Below are 14,472 nucleotides of genomic sequence, written 5' to 3' on the forward strand. Positions count from 1 at the left end.
TGTCAGAATGGCAACCATTAACATCTCAGCCAACAACAGATGTTGGCGAGGATGAGGAGAAAGAGAATCTTTTTTGCACTGCTGGTGGGAATGCAAAGTGGTACAGTCACTCTGGAATATAGTAATGGAGGTCCCTCAAAAATTAAAAATAGATCTACCCTATGACCCAGCAATTGCACTACTAGGCATTAATCCAAGGGATACAGGTGTGCTGTTTTGAAAGGACACATGCACCCCAATGCTTATAGCAGCACTATCAACAATAGCCAAAGTGTGGAAAGAGCCCAAATTTCCTTTGATGGATGAATGGATCAAGAAGATGTGTTACACACACACATACACACACACACACACACACACACACACACAATGGAGTATTACTCGCCAATCCAAAAGAATGAAATCTTGGCAAGTGCAACTATGTGGATGGAGCCAGAGAATATTGTCCTAAGCAAATTAGTCAGTCAGAGAAAGGCAAATATCATATGACTTCACTCATATGAGAACTTTAAGACACAGAACCGATGAACAGAAGGGAAGGGAAGCAAAATAATAGGAAAAGAGGGAGGGGGGACAAAAGAGACTCTTGAATATGGAGAACAAAGAGAGGGTTACTGGAGGGGTTGTGGGAGGGGGTTGGGTTAAGTGCGTAAGGGGCATTAAGGAATCTACTCCTGAAATCATTGCTGCACTATATGCTGACTAATTTAGATGTAAATTAAAAAAAAATTAAAAAAAACTAAAAATAACCTTATCTTAAGTGTGGCTAGCTCCTCATGGCCCTGAAAACCTTGATTCCAAATTCCTTAGAGGCTTAAGCTGTCCTTAATCCCCACTAACTAAACAATATATAATCAGTCACTTCTCACAATCCCAGGATAGCTCTCTTTGTCCACAGGTCCTGTCACTGGGCTTTAATAAAATCACCTTTTTTGCACCAAAGATGTCTCAAGAATTCTTTCTTAGCCCTTTGCTCACAAACCCCATTAAGAGGAAATGATCCTTTGTGCTTTAAACGATAGTGCTGTTTCTACTGACAGCTTTACTGAACTAAAGATTGTTCTTGAAACTAAGGTAAGAAAAAATTTCAAGAGAAGCAGTGATTGCAGAAGGAAAAATCGTTAACTACTAAAGGCACAAGTATAAAAGAAGTGCTCCCAAATAATTTGAGATGTAATGCACTAATGTGTGTTATTGACTAACAAATACACATGGAAAGACTCAAAGTTCAGAAATAAAGCAAACTGTCTCCATTCATGCCTTTCATTTCTTTTCGCACAAGCTCCTATTTATTTTCAAAGTACATCACTTGTCCCAATTTTTTGCCTTGTAACATTGCCAAGAATTCTGGAGTCATGATTTCTTCATACCCTCTTGCCTTTTTCCAATTTTAGTAGACAAGAAGAAATAAGTGAGAATACTACATAAGAAAAACATAATATGAAAAATACAAACGAAAACCTACTTCCTCTTGCACCTTTGCTCTTGGGATATTATTTCAAAATTTTATGCAGTCTGCCTGCTTTGTTATAAATTTCACATGAGTTTAGTTAGATTCTGCTACCACACTGCTTGTTCTCTTGACATGTTATCATCATCCCTTCTCTCTCTCTCCCTCTCACTTTACTTACTCATTATTTCATCTTGGGGTTAAATCATGATTTCCACCACCTTAAGCTTTTTTGCTCGATGTCATTATTGTATGCACTTTTCTTTGATGCAGGCGAGGCTTGGTGAATGTAAAGACAGTGAGCATGAGTGATGTTTTAGTGAAACCTTACAGGAAAAATAAAAGTCGAAGTAGAAAAGAGGTATAAGAATCATTTTAAGAAGCACTAAAAATACATTGATGTTGGGGTAAAAAAGTGTGTGGGTGTTTTAAAGACACAGAGATCTTTGGGGTTAACGTTTTTCCATAAACTAATTAAAAGTAGCCTCATTCCCAAAATAGAAAATTTAACAAGTCAATCCTAAAAGTATCGTAATATGCGTATATTCTAACCATAATACTCTTTTTACTTGCTGTAAATACTATTGATAAAATATTTAAGGCTATATAGTTTGAAAGGTTTTCTAGAACCTAGTCTATCTATTTTAGGTATGATAAAGCCGGCATCTTATTTAAAGAACCCCAAGGATGAAATTGCTAATAATTGCTTTTCATTGGTGCTTTGTTCCAAATTTGTAGGGATAGATATGTATCAGATGATTTGTTAATATTAAACAAACAAACAAACAAACAACAACTTTGTAAAAGATTGGAGGCAACACATTCCTGGAACCTGGGCTAACTTTTAGAGTCCATTTTCTGCTTGGTTCCTGACATACACACCTGTTTTTCAATACCACCTAATAGCTTCTGATCCTGAAGCCCAATCTCCCAGCAGACTCATTTGCATAGAAGGTCTGCTGGATGCTGCTGAAGAGCATGGGACTTCCAAAGTCAGTCACTTCACTCAGCTGCTGCTTCGGAAGCACAAGGGGAATAAACTGCAGCGGGTTTTATCACCCATAACCCGGAAGACAACGTTGCCCTGAGAGTTTAGAGGTCTGAAACTCTTGGGTACTTCAGGGCCATGAAGGGTACTCTTCACCCTCTAAAATACACGTCCAAAGTCCATGTGCTGGCTTAATCATTCCTTACCAGTGAGGTATATAATGGTAGCAAAAGAAACGATGAAATACATTTCTGTTAAATGAGGTCGTTTGGCACTGGGGAATTTGACATAAGGCATAGAGATGTCTGGCTGCCGTGCAGAGGAATTACACCCCGGGGCCTGGCAGATCACAGTCCATAGGCATGCTTGAAAACCGTGTTTGCCTTTAAGAGAGAGCCCTTTTGCATGGGAAATTTGTAGAAGGCTTTCTTTATTATCTCTATTCGTGTCAGAAACTTACTTCCTGAAAGCAATGAGCTAGATCTTAAAAAGAAACAGCGTGAGCCAAAGGCAAACCAGAAAAAAGAAAGCTAGAGACTTCACATGTGTTCCCACCAGTATTTAGAAGAGGATGAGACAGTTGTGCTTTGGGAGTCATGGAAAAGGGAGCTCCAACCAGGAGAAAGTGCTTTTGAAAAGACTTCCCCTGGTGTGGCTGGCATCGAGGTGGATTTGTTGTTATTACTGCACATTTCTAAGAAGAGTTTTGAAGCATCTCATCATTGGGGCCCTTCAGATGGACAGATCAATGTGGTTGATATGAAAAAAAAAAACACAACTGTTTTTGTTCCTTCCTAGCATTTACTTGTAGGGGTAAATAGGGCATAGAGCTGCTCATTGAATTAAACACATAATATAGTCTTAAAAATGCTTTGATAGTTTTTGCTACAAGAGGTTGAATAGATGAATTTGACTTTAATGCTTTAAAAGGAGCACAGTCAAACCTATTTAAGTGTTTAAACATGTCTCTTTCTTTCTGTCCTAATTTTTATTATGTAAAGGCTCTGTTTCTTCAGGCAGTTAAAGAGGACACAAGAAGTAAGTAGGAATGTGCTATTATTCAAATCATTTTTCTCAATTTTTATGTATTTAGATTTTCTGTCATATCCTAAGCAATATGGCTATCCTCAGGATGTTTGTTAAAAATAGTCCAAAATTTGTACACATTTTATAATATTTATACATATAAATAGTAAAAATAAAGCTATTGGTAACTTAACTTCATTCTATAAAAAGAAAAAGTAAGAATCATGTCAGGTTGAATGTGGATATTTCCCTTTTTATTTTGATAAATTTTTACATTTATTGTTAAGCATTTCCTAACCTCATGAGATTTTGAGAATGCCTTTTTGTTTTTTTATGCTTCAAGGTAACTGCTGAAGCTCAGGTTTGTACCGATCCACAGAATGTCTGCAAACTTCAGCATTTGAGGTCTCTAGGACTCCTGTCTGACACAGAGTGCAGGAGAAAGGAGACCCTGAGGCCAGTGGAAACCATGCGGGGGAGTATCTAATGTCACATGGCCATCGGCTATCTTTCTCCTGACACGGTCTCTCTGAGAGTCAGTCAAGCACGTCAACTAGTACCTTGTGGAGTCAGGGCAGAGGCGAAAAGCCCGCAGAGCCAGCACATCATCGTAGCTGTGATCCTGACCAAGCTCTTTTCCTGCTGTGAAATCCCAGGTACGATGAGGTATTGCAGCCAGTGAGGTTGGGTGACCCGTGCCTGTGCTGTCACATTGTCCAGCAGAGAGGGATAAAGTAGCATTTGCTATGGGAAAGCTGTGGACAAAATTGGGAGGGCTTTGGACTGTTGCCCCAAGAACTGACTCCTGGATCTGTGTTAATCCATATCGAACGTTAACTTTATTCTGCAAATGAGGAAAGGAGTGGATCAGAATATTTCTGATGCAGAATATGATTTTTTTAATCCTGACGTGTTTTAAGGAGTATGTGATTCTTTTTCAGACGGTATAAATCTGTGATTTTTTCCCCTCTTATCTCTATGGGTGCTACCTAACTGGTTAGCAGTGAACTATCCAAAGGTTAAATTCTCTCTTCTTTCAGTTAAGTGTAATACAAAAGTTGGAATCTTTGACAATAGGAGTATTTTTCTAGCAAAATAAATCCAGCTTTATATTTCCAAGTTTAGTTTCTTATTATTTTGTTTCTTATTGTTTTGTTCAATTCCAATACCACTAAACAAAAACCAGTTAGCTAGGAATACACGACCTTAAGACAAGATTTATAATTTGGCACTTTTGTAGAGAGAATATTTATTGAAAAAAAAAATGACACTGTGTATATACATTTTATCATTATTTGATGATTGTTCAAGTTTCCCAACAGTATAATGTAATTAAATGGTGAAATATTAAGATCTTTTAAAAATCCAAAATCCATATCTATTGAGGAAAACCAGTTATCTGATTCTTTCTACACTTACCAAAACTATTCTTTTAGGGAAAATATTTTCTCCTCTTTAATCACTGTGTATTTTATTTCTAGGGGAGAGAGATTATTATGTATTTTTTGTGAAAATATTATTTCTATAAACCAAGTGTAGGTGAAGGATCATATTTTTGGATAAATATGAATAAGCTATTTTTATGACATATATACTTGAACTAAGTATATATTTATATTTCCCATTAAAATATAACTTAATATTTTGACATATATTTACTTGAACTAGACTATCATTTAACATATTTATGCATGTTTATTTATATATATTTATAATATATGTTTATTTTAACTAAAGTGTATCATTTACAGTCTGACATTGGGAATACTATATATATTCCTTAAGGCTCAGTTTTCCTCATCCACAAACAGAAAAGAAACCAATCACCACCCTCATTTAATGTTACTTCCTAAACTCCCTTCCTTGAACCTCATGAGTTTCATATTTTCCTCATACTTTAAAAAGGAGTCATGATCCACTGACTCTAAAGTTCAAGGGATAATATGAATGAATGAGCGGGGTCTGACATAAGCAATGTAGCAGGCGCAGTGTTGGTCAAAATGGTGTGTGTGTGTCCTTAGTAAGAAGGGCTTAGTCTATTTGGTGTCAATATAATTGCCATTTGGGCATAACACATGCACTAAGTGATCAAACGTAATTTTCAAAAGATGATATAAGCCTAGAGGTTTAGGTGAGTATGGTATATATCAATTATTAAATTTTGGCCATGAATTCAATGATTTTGAAAGAAGTGAATGCTTAACATAACAAGCCCATAAATGGTCGTGGACCATTATTTAATTGTGTAGAATCTCTGTTGTAAGGCATTATAAAGATGAAAAAAAATTTCCCTAATATCCCCAGATACTTGCTTTAACCTGTTTATTTCAGATGATCATGCTTATTCATTTAGCTGTCCCTGTTACGTAATGAGAAATATTGCCATTTTAATGCCTCAGGCCACATTGCACAGGATTCGAACTGTGTTCTTTGCCTACTGTCCTCAAAAATGAGCGAGTAGAGAGCGATGTGCACGACTCCGATATCACCCTATTCAAGGAGACAGATGGACGAAAGATATTCAAAGGATGAAAGGAGAGGTAAAGTTTTTTGTTTGCTTTCTTATTTTGTGAAAATATGATTTCAAGTAAGAAGAAATGAAATCATGATAATTGGGTTTCTGTATATTTGACGTTATTTGTCCGGTTCTTCATAGATCAAGGGGTATATGTAAATGTAAAATTCAAGGATATTTGTAATCACAGTAAAAAGGGATATTCATTTCCAATTCCAGAATGAATTCCATTTTGTTCCAACTCTGAGGGCTTTCCTAAGCTCAATGCTTACTATATATTTTGCTTTCTGAATCTGTACAGAATTTCCACGGCGTAAGGTTGCATTAACCCTGGGAGTTACATGTGTTTTCCTCCTGCTGGCAAGCACAGGCTTAAGATATATGCGTGAGTATCGGGCACACACACATTTTTTTTTTTATGAGAACAAGGAGCAGCGTGAAAAATGAGATACCATAACTGAATTTCTGCTGAGCCTTTGTAAACTATAGAGTCCTATAGAAATGTTAGTAATCACGATGGTGTTTATAATGTTGATGACAATGATTTTGCTATTTTGCCATCACTTAGCTTTTACACCACACGAAATAGTGTATGTCATGGCTGTAATGGCACAAAATTTTCCTGAAATGTACAGTGAGGTTTACATATATATTCATCTTTATATTTTGTGAAGGAGGAAGTTTTCCATATGACCAGAGAATTGGAAAAATCTTCCTTGAGTAGTACACTCCTTATCATACTGCAATACTGATTAAATCACAGAGGAATATAAGGTTGATCTATTTTTATATCATTTTTATATTTTTCACATCGATTGTTAAAAATGTATAGAAAACACTTGTTTTTAATATCTTCTTCCTGAATTTTTAATCCTTCGGTTCATTTATTCCACAACAATTTTGAGTATCTTCTCTGGGTCAGGGAGTATGTATAATAGATACTAAAGATACAGGAATTTTAAACAGTCAGCACTTAATGAGCTCAGTATAAAGGGGATTTTTTTCAAAATGAAAGTTATTCTTTTTTCAAGATGAGGTTTGTTTGTTTGTTTACTTTTGAGAGAGAGACAGAGGGTATGCAAATGGAAGGGGGGGAGAGAGAGAGAGGGAGAGAGAGAGAATTCCAAGTAGTCTCCTCACCACAGATGCAGAGCCTGGTGCTGAGCTCAAACTCATCAACTGCGAGATCACGACCTGAGCAGAAGTCAGATGCTTAACTGATTGAGCCACCCAGGCGCTCCTATGTATTTTTAATGTCTTAGTTATGTTTGAGAGAGAAAGAGAGAGAGAGAGAGAGCATGAGCTGGGGTCGGGGGCAGAAAGAGAGGAAGGCAGAAGATCCTAAGTGGGCTCTGTGCTGACAGCAGGGAACCTGATGAGCAGCTGGAAATCATGAACCCTAAGATCAAGACCTGAGCCGAAGTCAGACACTCGGCTGACAGCCTCCCAGGTGCCCTGTAAACAGTTTTTAAAATAAAATATTATTAGTGCTGGGGTAAAGGCTTCAAGATATCAGCTGAATAGAATACTTCATGCTGAGGGCCAGAAAACTTTCCTCCAGGAGATAATAATTGATATGATGTAAAGGATAGGTAGGACTTAATCAGGAAGCTTGGGGTAGAGAGACTACTTATCCAGGCATAGAAAACAAGAACCAAAGAACTGGATGCTTTAGGAGAATTAAGAAGTAGCTATAAATAGGTTTGCCTAGGTATGCACGTTTTGATAATTTTAATATCTTAAGAAATTTTAGATTTGTTCTAAAAACAAAAGAAACCACCGAAAGGTTTTATGTGAGGGAAAAACATGACTCCTGTCCCATGAGGCGATAGGGATTTGGGAAAGGTCAATCTCAACATCCGGCAAGTGGGTGGAAGGAGAAGATAACAGGATGTTTCAGGAATCAGGGTTAGTTAGAATGACTGAATTAGTGTTATGAAGAAGAAATGAAGGGTAGGCACCATTTATGAGAAATCTTCAATAAGAATTGCTAGAATATGAGTGCGTGAGGGAGACATTTGAATCAGTGATACCATTTGACATGAGGCTTACACACCTTGGTGAATGTATTCCAATAAATATTACAGAGAACACAAGAAGAACACTAAGTACGGTTTGGTGTTTGCGTAGGTGTGCTAATAACAGTAAGGAGTGAGGTGCTTGGACATATCAGTGGAGATGACCAGAAAGAATGAGATTGGTCTTGTCTGTTAGAGTGGGTTTTAACAGCAGACACAGACCATCAGCACGTACACGGTGGTATTAAAAGTCTGGAGATCAAGGAAGATGCCTGGATGAAAGATACTGGAAGATATCATAGAGGAAAGCAGAAGCTGGACCAAGCTCTGCCTTGTGAAACCAGGGAGAGTAGATCAGGCTAGAAGAACAAGGGTGAGGCGAAGGATTCTTAGGATAAATCAACATTTAGCTGGAGGTAAAAGATGAGTAAAAACAGTGAAAAACCATGATGCTTGGTTAAACAAGTAGGTGGGAGTCCAAAACATTATGGTATCATGGGGAGAAGGCAAAGGTAGTCCAGAGTTCCAAATTGTACAGGAGGATCAGGTATTATAATGGCTAGAGATATGCTTATTAAATTTGGCAAGAGAGAGACCGAAATGATATTTTCTAGAGTAGCTCCAGTGGGATAGTGGGTATGGTCAAAGCCTGACTGTAATGGCTAAAACTCTTTCACACATTAGGAAGCAGATACAGAGAATACAGTGAATACAGATCAGTGAATTCCGAGATCAGTGAATACAGAAAAGCATTTATTTTAATTATGGATAAGCGAAACATTTACCAAGCCTTGAAAATATGTGGATGTATATGATCTCGAGCGTTGTTAAAGGCAGTATTACCTGATAGAAACACTTAGCGAGTTTGGTACTGTCTTCTACAGCTCGACACGATTCAGTAATTCTCACCCTAAGTATATATCCAACAGATATACTTGCACATACACAGAAATGAACTTCTACAGGACAGTTCGTAGCAGTGCTATTCACAATGTGGAACATATCACAACTACTCAAAAGATCATTAATGGGAGAGTAAATGAGATCTCTGCAATTGATTTGCCAATGGAATGTATGTGACAGTCAAGACAATGACAATGGTATTCAACAATATGCATGAAATTTAGCAAGAGCATATGAAATGGAAAAACAAAGCAAGAGCACAAAAGTTTGTGCATGTCACGATACATTTTTATAAGATGCAACAGTGCAAAACAAATACAATAAATAGTAATATTTCAGGAAATCCACAAAGAGGCAATAACACTATATATAAAATGTATGAAGGGAGTAATTGAATGTGCATTAGTTACAGCATGTGAGAGAAGTAGGGAGATGAGATGAAATGACTAGCAAAGTAAATAAATGTAATGCTTAAGGTCCTGGCTACAATTTGGGGTAGCTAACAACTTGCTAACTAAGGAAGAAAAACCAGTTCTGCGAGCAATGTGGTAAGTGTCTCATGAATGAAGGAATGTGAACAATCTTATGTTAGCACCCAATCTGAGAGTAAAGAAAAGAACTCTGTTACAAAAAAATATGAAAAAGGAGGACAGGAACTTTGTGGGAAAGCTGACTTGATCATATGCAAGAGAAGGGAACCATGAGAAGGAAACTGTGGAGGGTTCAAGAGAGAAATTGACAGTAGGAGATCAAGATCACCAAAGATTCGATACGGGATGAAATCCAGAGCAGGGGTGAGAGTTTCACGCTTGTTCAATGCAAAGCTCATTTTTTTCTGGGGTAGAGTGAGAGATACCTGTGTTATCTATAGGAGGAGGTGCAGGAAGGTGAGGAGAAGGTATCCTTGCTGGTGACTGTTTCCATGCAAAGGAGCAGATGAGGCCATGTTCTGAGAGGAAGGGGCAAGGAGGTGCACCAGATAATTTAGACAAAGTATAAATACTTGAAATAGCTGTTGAATTGAGAAAAGAGTGTGCTTTAAGAACGATAGTGTGTTATATTGAGAGGTGAAATGGTGAAGAAAATCTAAGCGTTGGTCAGCATTAGTTTGTATGTGTACAATTTTGTGATCTTTTTTTGTCACTTGAGTTTCAGAACCTTGAGGGGAGATGAGATGGTGAATGACAAATGTGCTCCAAAATTGGCTATTTTATACATTAAAAAAAAATTTTTTTTTAAATTTTTCAAGGAGGCTCCCCACCCAACTTGGGCCTGACCTCACGACCCTGAGATCAAGAGTGGCTTGCTCAATGGAGTGTTAGCCAAGAGCCCCAGTGAAGCTGGCTATTTTTCGATGTGCATAAAGACTATGCTGCAAGCTTCTTGGAGGTCCTGCCAAAATTGGTTCTGTACTACGTGTCCTTGGATGGACAAAAAGGAAAGGAGAAGGGAATTGATTGGTGCCAAGAAATGGTAGTATTTAGGTACAGGAGGTCTTAATGTGGGTGTTTTTTTTTTTAAATGGTTTTTATTTATGGTTGAGAGAAAGAGATAGAGAGAGCACAGGAGGGGTGGGGGGTGGACCCAGGGAGAGTGGGACAGAGGATCCGAAGTGGCCTCTGTGCCGATAACAGTGAGCCAGATGCGGGGCCCAACTCATGAACTGTGAGATCATGACTTGAGCCCAGGTCAGACGCTTAACCAACTGAGCCATCCAGGGGCCCTTTAAGGTGTCTTTTCAATTCAGATCCAGTATATGAACACTGGAATGGATGACTGAGTTGAAGCAGTAGTTATATTTATTGCCACGGAGTACATCAGGAGACTGTGCAATTGATGTTGGAGTTTTACAAGTAGACGTTGCATTTGGTTCAGTGATGGGTGGTAGAGAGCTGGAAATGACGATTCCTAGCTGCGTAACAAATCCTTAAGGGACCTTTCTTTCCGTCTTTGTACACTTAAAGAGCCATACACTGCGTGATTTTACACTTTTTTATGTGTGAGTTTGGAGAAGATACTGCCAATTTGCTCAGAGATTTTTCACTTACTTTTTGCATGTTAGAAGTCGCCATGTGTGCTCTTCCTCTATGTATATTCAGTGTATTAATTATAAGCTTGTACTAGAGGAGAGTCAAATCCCTGGTGTTTAGCTTCCTGTGCAAATACTACATGCTAAATAAAATACTGGCTACTTCATTTCACCAACTGTGTAATCATTATTTGAAGAGTAAGTGGCGTAGAAACTAAAAGTATATTTCACTTCCTGTTTACATTTCTGTTTTATAGAAGTTGATTCCTGTCTCACGTACTTCCAAAATAATGTATAGCAAGTTATCATTTTATTTAAAAATCTGTTTTATGTTCTGGCACTTCAACATATTGTAACCTGGCAGTGTCTCTGATCGTACTTTCATTTAGTCAGCGCCACTCACTGTGCCATTTAGAAGTAGAGTAAGTGATTATAATAAAATGATCTATTACAAGCATTCAAGACCTTAGTTTTATAAAATGAATTGAAGTTTTTCACAGGTGTTCTGGAGAAATCAGGCAAGATATGAAAGAACCAGAAGACAAGAATGCTTCCTTAGCAGAAGTTGAAGATCACTTAATTTTACTACCCACTACAGGTATGTACTGAATGATTATACTGATAGTTTACAGTTTTTTTCCTCCATGGGATTATCTCATTCTGTTCAATTTTAATGTATCATTTTAAAACTTCACATTGAATTTGTCAAGTCCTTTAATTTTTCTCACTTTTTAAAATTAAATCCATTTTCTTTCTTCTAGCTAATTGAATTCTTGACTTTCACAAAGTCATGTTGATTTGATTGAGTATTTTCTGCTTGTGGATGAATTTTCTCCAGTCTAGATCTCTTGGAATTAATACCACCCTCTTATATTCACTTAGGTGAATTTCTCCCGAAGGGAGAACTGCTTCCTATTGGAGCAGTGTATCTGTACTTGGGAAGTCAGGATTTCTCAGTGTCATTTTAACAATGGTCTGACGTCTATCAGTCTCTGGCTCCACAATTTGACCCCAAAGCTATTCTCAACATGAGACGTTTGGGATACAGGAAAACCACCTATTTTTCAGTCATTCAGTCTGATGTAAGCAAGATGTATGCATACACGTATGTATATATGTGTATATATATATATGTATGTATATATATATATGTATACATAAAGAAAGCATAAGTCTCTAAGTGGTCTTGTGGTTGAGGATCATGTGGCTTTGTTTTCAAGATAAAGATCATGACACATTACTTTTTCAAAAGAAATTATTAAATCCCAGCTGGTTAACATATATGTAGTCTGGTAATTCATTCAGGAGTAGAATTTAGGAAATCGTCACTTATATACAACACCTAGTGCTCATCCCCACAGGTGTCCCCCTTAATGCCCATCACCCATTTGGCCCTCCTCTCAGCCAACAGCCCTCCAGCAACCCTCAGTTTTTTCTCTGTATTGAAGAGTTTCTTCTGGTTTGCTTCTTACGGTTTTCCTCCCTTTATGTTTTTAGCTTGTTTTTCCTTATCTTCCCCTATGTTTATCTAATTTGTTTCTTAAATTCCACATATGAGTGAAATCTTATATTTCTCTTTCTCTGACTGATTTTGCTTACCACGATACACTCTACTTGCACCCACATTGTTACAAATGCAAGACTTCATTCCTTCTGATGGCTGAGTGATATTCCATTGTAGAATATACCGTCTTTACCCATTCATCGGTGATGGCCATTTGGGCTCTTTCCATGATTTAGCTATTATTGAAACTGGTGCAAAACATTGGGGTGCATGTGACACTTCATATTAGCATTTGTGTGTCCTTTGGGCAAATACCTAGTAGTGCCATTATTGTTTCTAATTATAGGGTAGCTCTATGTTTCATTTTTTAAGAAACAGCCATGATGTTTTCCAGAGTGACTGCACCTGCTTGCATTCCCACCAGCAGTGCAAAAATGTTCCCCTTTATCCACATCCTTGCCAACATCTGTTCTTGCCCAAATTGTTCATTTTAGCCATTCTGACAGGTGTGAGGTGGTATCTCATTGTGGTTTTGATTTGTATTTCCCTGATGATGAGTGATGTGGAGCATCTTTTCATGTGTCTGTAGGCCATGTGGATGTCTCCTTTGGAAAAGTGTCTGTTCATGTCTTTTGTCTCTTTCTTCATTGGATTATTTGCCTTTTGAGTGTTGAGTTCCATAAGCTCTTTATAGATTTTGGATACTAATCCTTTATCGGATATGTCATTTGCAAATATTTTCTTCCATTCTGTCGGTTACCTTTTAGTTTTGCTGATTGTTTCCTTCGCGGTGCAGAAGGTTTTTATCTTGATGAGGTCCCAATAGTTCGTTTTTGCTTTTGTTTCTCTTGCCCCTGAAGACATGTCTTCATTTAAGTAAGAAGTTCCTGTGAGTGAGGTCAAAGAGATTGTTGCCTGTTTTCTACTCTAGGATTTAGATGGTTTTGACATTTAGATCTGTCATCCATTTTGAGTTGTTTTTGTGTATGGCATAAGAATGTGGTCCAGGTTCATTCTTCTACATGTTGCTGTCCCGTTTTCCCAACACCATTTGCTGAAGAGACTGTCTTCTTTCCTTTGGATATTGTTTCCTGCTTGGTCAAAGATTAGCTGGCTGTACATTTGTGGGTCCATTTCTGGGTTCTCCGTTCTGTTCGTTGATCTATGTGTCTACTTTTGTGCCAGTACCATACTGTTTTGGTGAAAACAGCTTTGTAGAACAGCTTGATCCAGGATTGTGATGTGTCCAGCTTTGATTTTCTTTTTTAACATTCCTTTGGCTACTCAGTGTCCTTTGTGGTTCCGTACAAATTTTGGGTTTGTTCTAGCTCTGTGAAGAACGCTGGTGTTATTTTGATAGAAATTGCATCGAATGTGTAGATTGCTTTGGGTAGTGTCAGGATTTTAACAATGTTTGTTTTCCAATCCATGAGCATGGAATGAAGACGATGACACATTTCAAGGAAACTGGTACTGCTGTGGAAAAAGCTGTTACCACTTTTCAAAAGAGGAGAAAACTTGGGAGAGGAGCATGGTGTCATGCCAAGATCTGCAGTCCAGTCTCCTGAAGATTGATACTAAAGAGGAGCAAGTATGTCTACTTTCCTAAACCTGATGTAAATGCTATGAGTATGCAAAGCATGTCTGGGGTTCAGACAATTATTTCGACTTCCTCCGGTATTATTTGGCATGTTGCTTTGAAGCACTTTGTTAACTGGCGCAGATTTCTCTGTGGAAGAGACATAGGTGTAACAGTGACCAAGAAGAACCATTGTTTTAAATCAAGAAGAACTGCTCTTCTGGGCATGCCATGGAATGATTTTCAGTCTTTAGTATTGTATATATTGCATCTTAACACTTAGTATGCTTCAGACGGCTCAGCATTACCTTCTCAGGGCTAATACAGGGCAAAAGAACAACGGCTTCAAGGGTATGAGCACTCTAAAGAGATAATTTCTCATTGTACTGAGTTCTATTGTTCCTTCATCAGTATATGGGAGGGATTCAACTTCAAAGGAAAGATGAGTCTCTCCCTTCAT

General features: G+C 37.7%; 1 long non-coding RNA gene across 1 annotated transcript; it reads left to right on the forward strand.

Moving 5' to 3' along the window:
• Positions 1-4,017: 4,017 nt before the first annotated feature.
• On the forward strand, positions 4,018-13,994 carry LOC128779004 (uncharacterized). The gene is made up of 4 exons (XR_008424831.1): positions 4,018-4,120; positions 5,864-6,364; positions 11,420-11,527; positions 13,867-13,994. It is a non-coding gene; the product is annotated as an uncharacterized LOC128779004 (long non-coding RNA).
• The last annotated feature ends 478 nt before the right edge of the window (positions 13,995-14,472 follow it).

This window comes from Panthera pardus, unplaced genomic scaffold (genome assembly GCF_024362965.1).
Source record: "Panthera pardus isolate Hobbes unplaced genomic scaffold, ASM2436296v1 HiC_scaffold_211, whole genome shotgun sequence".
In the NCBI taxonomy this organism is placed as follows: domain Eukaryota; kingdom Metazoa; phylum Chordata; class Mammalia; order Carnivora; family Felidae; genus Panthera; species Panthera pardus.